The sequence below is a fragment of the Perissodus microlepis genome, chromosome 12, assembly GCF_051167445.1.
Source record: "Perissodus microlepis isolate ML-2025 ecotype Zambia chromosome 12, ASM5116744v1, whole genome shotgun sequence".
Classification (NCBI taxonomy): Eukaryota; Metazoa; Chordata; class Actinopteri; order Cichliformes; family Cichlidae; genus Perissodus; species Perissodus microlepis.
The window spans coordinates 16,575,910-16,586,909 of record NC_140472.1 but is presented as its reverse complement, the minus strand read 5'-3'; the positions used below and the strand labels follow the sequence as shown (position 1 = coordinate 16,586,909).

At 38.0% G+C, this 11,000-nt stretch overlaps 1 pseudogene; it reads left to right on the top strand.

Moving 5' to 3' along the window:
* Positions 1-8,353: 8,353 nt before the first annotated feature.
* LOC146376030 (uncharacterized) lies at positions 8,354-9,470 on the top strand (annotated as a pseudogene).
* The last annotated feature ends 1,530 nt before the right edge of the window (positions 9,471-11,000 follow it).

The window sequence follows — 11,000 nt, the reverse complement described above, 5'->3', positions numbered from 1 at the left end:
ATTTTCTGAAGGGTTTTCAAAGATTTTCTTTGGACATTGGCTGCTTTTTCACTTATTTTTGTTCCACCTGAATAGTTTTAGAGGAATCAGCATTTCTGTTTGTTTCTGTTTTTTTTTTTTTTTTTTTAGCTTTTCTGTTAAGTGACTTCACACTGACAAAAGACTCCTAACTCTAGGGATGGAATAGAGTTCAGCCCGCACATAACAGACAACTTAACAAAAAAAACAATTGTAGATTGTATCTTTAGGCACTTTGTTACTACTAACCTGTCATAAAACAACATTGTCCATGTCTTTAGCTGAATCTATGAAAATATCTAAGATAGCAAAGTTTTGCACCAAGAATGTGATTCCCAAAAAGCTATTACCTGGCATACCTCGGCATGGTGTGTGTGTTTGTGTCTGTGTGTGCTTCCTCTGGAAAACAGACAAAGGGAGCACAATAAGTGGCAGGCCTAAAAAGCCATCTACAGCAGATGAATGGTATTTGAAAGTCGTGTTCTTAAGAAATGGGCAAAAATCTAGCAAAGGCCTGAGAGATGCATCAGGCGCCCTTCAATTGATGCTTCTTCTGTAATGAATCTTCATTAGATATGGACTAAATGGAGAGCTGTTTCTATTCTGTTTTTTGTAATGAAGAAAAGCGAGGAACTTGTCATCAATATGTAAGCAGAAGGTCAGGAGAGGGGTCTATAAAACACAGTGGAGGCTGTGTCATGGTTTGGGGTTATATTTCAGTCAGTCAAAAACTGATTAAATTATGAATACATACAAGTGCAATCTAATTTTCATTCACCACACGATACCATCTGGAAAGCGTGAGTAGTACACAATGACAATGATTCAAAGCAGCAAAAGCATACCTGGACAGAAAGAAACATACAATGGTACACCGTCACTCACTGATTGTCCTTTCCAGAGCCCAGACCTCACTTTCTTTGAAGCAGTGTTGGCTCATCTTTACAGAAGAAAGAACAAAAGGCAGCCAACATCCAAAGAAGAGCTTTGAAATGTCCATGAGAACTATTCCCGAAGACTACTTAAAGAAATTACAAAAATGCTTGCCTATGAGAGTTCAGTCTACAGTAAAAAAAAAAGCTGGTCACACCAATATTGACTTTCAAACTTGTAATAATTGTAGAAACTTTGCCTTTGACACTGTGTTTCAATGTCTGTTTATATGTTTCAGTAGCTACCATCTGTCATTCTCAGAGCAAAATGTAGAAAGCAAAGAAAAGAGAGTTGGCTCAAGACTTTTGCACACTTCTCTATATGAGTTTTTTTCTCTCACACTTGATATTTTAAGGCATTAATATTAAAACTCGGGCCTTAAAACACTGTGGTGGTGCTGGAGCTTTTGTTAGGTGAGGCAGTAAGATCAACATCGGTAATGTAGCTGTATTACAAAACCCCTGAAAATCTCGGAAATGGGTCCACTTTGATACAATGGATGTGCTTTCATTATGAAGTCAGAATTATTCCCAAGAACTAATGTTGTTTGGTTGCTGTCAAACATACTGAGAAGCGAGAGGAAAAACTGAGGGTGGGTGATGGAGCAGCTTTCCAGGGCAGCTGAAGTAGGATACTGATTGGTTTTTAAGCTCCTAGGAAGACGTCTGAACCTTGCAATTAAAATGCTCTCTTTGCTATTTAGAAACAAAATAATGTTGCTAAATGCAGGTTTATTTCGCAACTTACTGGCAGCAATATAACACCACGGTCTAATTCACAGAGCATAAAACACAGAAAAAAATGTAATACAAAATAAAATGCAGATTTGACTTATGCTTCTTAATAAAATGTAAAACAACAACCAGTAGAAAGGCAAACAATTCTTGATTATATTTAGGCTTTTCCATCAGTTTCATCAGTGTGGTTCTGCGCCCCTTCAGATTTTCTTCTTTGTGTGTCACAATAATGATGAATTGTCTGTGCACTCCTTCTCTTTAGTAGGTATAAACTCAGCTATCTTATTTCTTCAAGAGCTATTTGAAACTTGTAGTATGTATGCAACCAAATAAATCATTTCTTATCAAGGTGAATTACACAATGAACCCTCACGAACTTAGTTTAAAGGAGGTTTCACCTCCCTGCTGAATGCAAAAGAAAAGAAACAGATTAAAAATGCAGACTCCCTTCCTTTACAAATGCAGACAAAGGCTCCTTTCAGACCGAAGGATCTCATAGTGGAACCACTGCAGATGTGTTTTAGTGTCTCTCTCTGTACGGGATAAGATTTTTGTCAATAGATAATGAAAAAGAATAGAATAGAATAAATGGCAGGAAAATATTTCATTAAAAATGAGAGTCACAACACAATGAAAATGTCCTTGTTGATAAAGTAATTCATTTAAGTATAATATTTTTAGGCTACCACAGAAGAAGATCAGTGGTCATAACATCTCCCGGGTTTAATATAACCTGCAGTGCGAATGTATAATATATGATCATTTGACTGATGCCCTGTGGGCCCCACTTTGGTCCTGCAGTTCTTTTCAATTGCCCTTCATACTCCCATGTAAAAAATTTTGGGGGGTTTTGGTAACAAAGAATTTAAAAGAAACTAAAATTAACCTGACTGTTCGCAGTCCTTTTATTTGGCACAGCCAGTTCTTTGAACAGCACTCTGGGCAATACCTGTCTGCAATTAAACTTAATACTTTTCACTCCTTTAGAGCTTTAATGCCAGCAAAGTTCAAAGTTGAAGACTTGATGTGTCTATCTCATTAGGTGATGTGTATTTACTTATTTTCTTTTACTTTACAGCCAGGTTTCTTGTCCTTGAGGGAATGTTGAATTACCACTGGCATCCATCATCTGGTGTTAAGTCCCTTGTCCTCCTGCTCGCCTCCTCTGTGGACTTGCTCTGACCTTCCTCCTGGCATCATGGGTAAAATGCTGTTAGAGCTTAAATCAAGCTCATCCTGAGCTGACTATTCCAGTACCCCCTGAGGCAGAGCCTGTAAGCGATGTAATTAATCAGCTTGCAGATCCTCCATGCAGGCCCTGAACATCAGAGTAAAGCATGATCAACAGCCCTGAGTAAATGAGGAAGGAAATCAAAAGAAAGACTGTGAAGGAAGTGGATATTTGTTAAAACCCATGCAGCTCCTTCTCCATTCAAAGATAACTTTTTACCAGGGTCTATTAAAAAGCTCACAGTCAGCACTTGCTGAGAAGGAAGGCTTGATGTATGTTCAGTGAAAAGGACTAAATCAAGCAAGAGACACTATCAAACAAGGAAACTGCGAGATCACAATCAAATTCTGTCACTGCCACAGGATGATTTATGACAGAATTAACAAGACTGAAAAAGAGAAACAAAGGACGGAGAGAAGAAGAATATCATGTACTGGAGCGAGACTGAAAGATGTCGATGCAGAAACAAAAGGAGAGAAAGGAAGGATTTTCTGTAAAATATCTGATTTAATACTTCTGATATCTCAGCTCTGACAGAATCAAAGACTGCCTCACCTGCCTTCATTTTGTCATGTCATTGTAATATCGTTTCCCTCAGTCTCAAAAGACCCAGGGACATTTCAACTTTCGTTAATATGACAGATGTCCAATAATTTCGCATTTAATCTCCACCCTGCAGGTGCAAAGTATGCGAGGCAGCAAATTGTAGTCAGTGAGATGGTGGATTGCCGGTGATTCTGAAATTAGATTCTTACTCATCCGAATTCACTGTCCTCATTAGAATGTCAGGAGAAAGTTGGGCCGAGGAGCCGTTTTCCTTTCTGCACACCGTTTTGTGAAAGTTAAACAAGGCACAGGAAACTTTGCACCTTGGACAGCAGTATTTGACACAGTTCCCTCAAAATGTTCTTCTGTGTTTAATAATGAGAACTCTGTGTTGATAGTATCTTGAAAAATAGCTTTAAGTTTGGCTGAATGTTTGTATCTGTCTGTGAGAGAGAGTGAGGCTGGCAGGACAGGTGATTTGAGCAAATCACAAATAATGTTGGCCCGTCCTCGTCCATTCAGCAAAATTCAAAACCCCCTGCTGCTTTCCTTCAACTATGAATTGGTATCCTCAAAGAATGGGCAAAATTATAGGTGATATTATGATTAACCAGATTGCACCAATTAAAAGCAATGTTGCTTTGGGACCCCCCTTTGAACTTGAATACCTAGTGACGCTGAACAGTGAAAGAAGCATTACGATTCCAGTGGTCTTTTTAACATTTTAAAAGTACATACGGTCTCTGCAGAAGTTATATAGAAATGTGAAAATATTTATTAAGTAGAAGTTTTTTATTATTAACATAGGTAGTAGTTTTTCTTAGAAGGTGACAACAGGTTCCTTCCTGGAGCTCTAATATAGATGTGTTATGTGAAAAGTGATACTACAACCAGAGCCTGAAAATTGTTCTCTATTGAAAAATAAAAATAAAAAGCATTTAGGCCTTTTATGTGGGTAATACTGGAAACATTAAAAAAATGGAATGTAATTATGGATTCCCTACTGCTTATATCACTGTAATTTTTCAGCAAAAGATGATTTATCTACAATAACACATCAAAATATGCATTAGAAAATTTATATTTTTCCATGTGTTTCTGTCTGACAGATGGTTAAACAGACAGATTGAGAGCGAGAATATATCCCTCTAAAAAGACATCCAGCATATTGATTTATTGCCATCTTCCTTTCCATTGAATGTTTCCTTTTATTTTCCATTTGTTACATTTTTCTTCCCCTGGATGAATTGATGCTGAACGTTTCCTTCACACTTGCCACAAAATGTTTAAAAGCACTAATTAGTGGCTGATTTTTAAATAGCATTTTTGTTACCGTCATCACCCTGTGCAGTACATGATGAGTTTGTGTCTGACACATTGTTAAACCAGTGTGGTACAAAGTGGAAGAACACAGTAGGGAGACGCCCTAGACAGAGGTGTGATTTATGGGGTACAAGTAAAACGCACTGTAAACCAAGGGAGTGAGAACTTTTTAATGGATTCTCTGTGAAAGACAAACAACTGAAAGTGTTCCTGTTCATCTCATCAAATGGATTTGGGCCTCTGGCATCCACCAGGTGAGCTGCCAGAAAAGTAACAAGGTTTGTGGTTTACAATCCTGTACTTAGATCTTATACTTTAATTTCCTCCACTTCTGCCCTCTTTTTAGGGCAATAAAATGACTAATATCCTATTGTCAGATTTATTTTGCCCCCTAGTTGGCTGTTTGGCCACATAAAGCTCATGTCAATCTCATTAGGCTGGCACAGAACAGTATAAAGCAGCATCAGCACACCCATGGAAAATCAATAACATTTTATTTGTGGTGGATGTGAAATGTCAGATTAATGAAAGATGTCCAGTTTCTGAGAGGGTTACATTATTTCTGATTTGTGATGAAGAGGAAAAAGGGAGTGGTTCACTTGTCACCAGTGGTGATCTGCACTGTTGCAAAATATACATGTTTTATCTTGATCCATTCTTTGATGTTCAACGACTCATGAAAAATGCATCCACAATATCTGCTTTTGGGGATGTTCAGTATTGTTTTGGCATCCTAAATGGTTACTGGGGAACTCCTAAACTCTTAGTCACTTAGAGAAATGATGGAAAAATACACACAGCTATCACTATGAGACTTTTCATCACTTCTCCCCAGGGTAACAAAAAGATCAACAGCAGTTTGAGAAATAGATTTTTCCTCATAAAAATGACTTTTTTGTATTACAAGCCACACAAGAATTTCTTTCAGATAAATAATAAAGCTTTGCTGCAGCTGCATGGGGCGATGAAATAAATCATCGGGTCGCAGTGGCAGATAAAACCAAAAGTAAGAATTACACATAATAAAATAACAAGAGTGTGAAAAAATGCAAACTTTCAAATAGTAAATAGCATGGCATAAAACATTTTCAGGGATGTGTCAAATTAGAGCTACATGATGTGGTCATAGTGGGTGCTTTTTAGCTGCAAAACACAAACAGAGGACCTGGTACTTTATCATGCAAGCAGCACATTACAGTGAAAGCTAAAAATGAATAATGAAATATGCACTGTTTATCAGAATTTTTCACTTTGGTGTGAAAAGCTAGTTTATCTTTCTAAGCACTGACAAATGCAATGTTAATACTAAGTGCAGGCTTGAAAACTAGCTAGCAAGCAAACCTTCAGCATCTTCCACTAAGGCAGGGGTGTCCAAACTCCGGCCCGCGATCCATTTTTATAAATAGAATAGAATATGGCCCGCACTTCAACTTTTGCTTGAGTGTATTGCACTTCTTAGTTTTAACACCAGGGGGAGCTACTGTTGATCAAGGCAGTTGCTCCCCCAAAAAGGACAATCACAGAAGAAATTTACCCCAAGTTACTAAACATGGCAGAACCAAAAAAGCGAAAGTTAGAAAGTGAATGCAGAAAATTTCAGACATGGTGGGAGAGTGAATATTTCTTCAAAGAATTCAAGGGGAAGTGTGTCTGTTTGATCTGCACTGAAACTGTGGCAGTTATGAAAGAGTATAATGTACGATGTCATTATGAAACCAAACATCAGGCCTATGCATCCTACACTGGTGCTGAGCGAGAGCAGAAATTAAAGCAAAGGGTAGCTCTCCTGCAGGGTCAGCAACAGTATTTTTTCCGTGCTCAAAAGGTCCAGGAAAAGGCTCCAATAGCCAGCTATGAGGTCGCCCAACTCATCGCAAGACATGGCAAGCCTTTTTCAGATGGAGAGCTCATAAAACACGGCCTCGTTTAAGTCACCGAAATAATGTGCCCGGAAAAAGTGCAGGACTTCAACAACGTCAGCATGTCCAGAAGTACAGTTGTGCGACGCATTGAAGACTTGGCAGCCAACATTAAACTGCAACTGTCTGATAAAGCTGTGCTTTTGATTTTTACTCCATCACATGCGATGAGAGCACCGATGCCACAGACACCGCACAGCTGCTATTTTTTTGTGGGGAGTGGACGAGAGCACGAGCGCTTTAGGTGAGTAAAAAATATATTTCACAGTACCCGTGTGAGAATGTGCAGATACACGTGCTTCAAATATCAATAATGCGCATCAATTCTGTCACTACCCTGCTTTTGCGCACCACTTTCTCATATGCGCTTTTCTTGTTAACACACAGAGTACACACCGCTGTGCACAGCGCACGCACACGCAAAGTCAGCTGATCTTATCTGATGCAGATTTGCTCCTTGATCAAGTGACATTTGTCCGGATTTTTGGCACGAGTCGCGTATGATCAGCACTGCAGCTGGATGGCCCGATTTACATACCCAGCGCAGCTGATACTCACTACAATAATTTACTAAAATTATACTCCTGTTATTAAGTCCAGTTCAGTCTGTTAATGAGTCATTCCATGAAAATGGCACAATTTGAGTCCCTCTCACCTCTTATGGTGTATTTCATCTATTGGGTCACCAAAGTTTCTATTTAAACAGCTTTACATATATATTGAAATGTACCCTTTAATACAGTGTAAAAAAACTGAACTAATTTTTATCTTTTTATGGGAAATAATACAGTTTTTTCATTTGACACCACCTTTGTCATGTCCCTCATGGCCTTGATGAAAGTTTACTTTGAAAATACCAAATAAAACTATTTAAAAAGTCAATAAATTTTGGTATCAACCTAAACATCTATTTGTGCTCTTTTGCTGTTAATATTTATTTTTTTCAAATTTAATTGTTAATTATTCATTAAAATCACAATTATTCCTGTACCTGACTAACCCTTCAACCCCGTTACATGAATGATCCCACCCCCATAAAAACAATGGTGTGATCCAGAATTCCGTATACATCAGGAAGTGACATCACTGAAGTCTTTTGGACAACAGGACCACAGAGACAGGCAAGTTGCTCCATTCTTTTCCTTTATTTTAGTCATTTATCTTGTGATATTGTGGTCGTCAACCTCAATGACTCAACGCCGTAACATGAAAAAAAGATAGAAAACTATTACTTATGAAAAAGTTTTTTGTTAGTTCATGAATATATGGTGATTTTGAATTTCATGCATGCCATGTGCTCTCTGTCTGGTATTCGCTATATTGAGCAGTGGCCAGTTTGTGCAAAAATCTCAACCTAGTCACACTCAACCCTGTTATGTTTTTGATTGTTATGGGGTTGTGAGATTGTGATGGGGTTGAGATTTTAATACTTTGGTTGTTAAGTTATCCAATTATTTAAATTAATTATTATTATATTCAATCACCATTCTTATACTGCATGCATGCTGAATGTGATTTATGTTCCATGTTAAGGATGCGAGTAAGATGGCACCAACAACAGCAGCAGAAAGGCAAAGGAAGTATCGGGAACGCCTTAAAGTTGATCCTGAAAGAAGGGAGAGAAACCTGCAGAGTGAGCATGAGAGATGGAGGCAACTGTCAAGGTGACAGTCAAGAAATCTGTGGAGGGCACACAAGAGGACCTCATTGAGCTCTTCCAGAGCTTTGTAAAGAAATTTAAAATGCATCACTTTAATATCGAGCAGCAGTATGCCTTCTGCCGTGAGCTGAAGAACAACATGTCAGGGGAGGAGACTTTGATACATGTTGACTTTTCAGAAAACTACAGCTGTAAATACAGTTCTCAAATTCAGGTTGTCCACTTTGGGGCTTCACATCAGCAGGCCACCCTTCATACTGGTGTGTTGTATGTTGGTGGACTCTCAGAGCCTGTGTGCTTTAGCACCATCTCCCCCAGTAGACATAAAAGCCCTCCAGCAATATGGCAGCACCTAAATCCTGTGCTAGATTACCTTCAAGGCCAACATCCACAAGTGTCTGTGCTGCATTTTTTAAGCCTGTACGCGATACAAACAACGAAGAAACTTCTACCTTTTCACTACAGAACTGGACAGAAGAGCATTCAAAAGAGCAGCTGACATGATGGTAGCAAAGGGACATGACATCCCAGATGCAGAAGAGTTATTCAGGGCCTTTTCTGAAACAAACACAAGTGTGAAACTGTTCTTTGTGAAAAGTGAAGATGTTGAGGAAGCTATGAAGAAAATGCCAAAGCAGATACCAGCTGTTCCTGGAACCATGACAATTCACCAGGTCATTACTGTAGCTCCAGGAGAACTGATGGTTCGTGATGTAAGCTGCATGTGGACAACATGGAAGCAGTTTAACTGCAAGAGCTTCAACACCAAGTGTTTCACTTTTGGCCAGAAGATAGAAACAGCTGTATCACAGACAGGCAGTGGGGGGAATCCAGAAAAAGAAATCCAGTGGGAAAGTCCAGAGCTGATTGGTAAATGGTGTATTCTCAGATATGACGATGATTTGTATCCAGGCATCCTTCTAAACATACAAACAACATGAGTCCAGGTCAAATGCATGCATCGTGTTGGGTCAAACTGATTGTTCTGGCCGCATCAGGATGATATCCTCTGGTACCTGTTTGATAATGTCCTTGAACTTATTCCACCCCCACAGGCTGTGACAAGGCGCCATGTGGAAGTCTTGAAAGAGGTGTGGAACTGACTCACAAGATGAATTCATGAAACAACCGGCACATTCATGCATATATACAGACACACACACTGATGCAGGCACACACATGCAAAAACACTCTGACATGGACACAGACACAGGCACTGATACAGACAGACACATTGAAATCGTTAACTGATTATTATTGTTATTAGTTCAACCAGTTCATCAAGTTTAATTGTATGTTATTGGAGCAAGGATGAGGTGACTTTTAGCACAACTCATGAGGCTCTCTTATGCCTAGACACACACACACACACACACACACACACACACACACACACACACACACACACCCTCACATACATACACACACACACACACACGCATTATGTTACATTTGAGCAATTCACTTTACAATGTTTGTTAGTTGTTAATGTGCTGTTGTGGTTGTTTTTACTTTAGATTAATAAAACCTAATTCTACTGCAATTTGTATCTGGTGTCCTTCCTATGGTTACAAAGTGAGATATAATGCTAATGTAAAGTCCTGTACATTGAATTTAAGAGTAAACAACTGTTTATATGTAAAGCTGTATTTGTCTCTTCAACCCTGTTACCATCTTCAACCCTGTTATGCTAGTCTCAACCCCGTCACACCTACATTTTCATATATTATTTTCTTAAAATGTTGAAAAAATTATTTAATGTTTGGGGATTTCTGTCTAAAATATTGAGCGCTATCATATGATCATTGATTTTGATTACAATTCTTAGTTAAACAAATTTTTTGATGAAAAAATGACAAGATTGCTTTCACTCATTAGTTACATTTCAGGATCTAAGAGAGTAACAATTTGTGATTTTATGTCATTTTTCTATGTAAAATTATTGAATTAGTATGGGGGACATCTAGTTAATGTAAACATATTGATTTCTTTAGAAATACATTTTATGATAATATTCAGAGAGCCTCCAAAGTGTCCATAACGGGGTTGAAGAATTACAGTCACTACATCTTGAAAATTTGATCAATAATAAAAGAAAACTAATGCCTGAGATGGGAAAATGCATTTTTCTGATAGTTAAATATATCCTTAATGATGTGGGATATACATATAAATAATACATTTTGGTAAAAAATGTGAAAACATCCAAGTCCAATTTTAACCATTCTCGTGGAATGACTCTAATGTTGATAACGGTTTCAAACGAATGTAAATAGGTGTGTTGCTAAGCCTAATAACTTAAATAACAAACTTGAAATGTACCCGTCCCATTTTTCCCCTTTATTGTTTTTTTTCTCTGTACTGTAAATCTTCTGTCTAAGAAGAAATCTGAGGCTGCTGTTCTGAGAATGAGCTACCAAAGCTTTTTCTGAATAAATCAATAAAGATCCATTTATGGAAAGCTGTTTTGTCTTTAATTATATTCAACAATATAACATATTCAACCACTTTTAAGTGATTTTTCTAACTTTAATACACTAAAGTTAAGGTTATATACCTAATTTCTAGTAAGTGGCCCAGCCCCTCCTATATTTTTATGTATGTGGCCCTCAGTGAAAAAAGTTTGGACACCC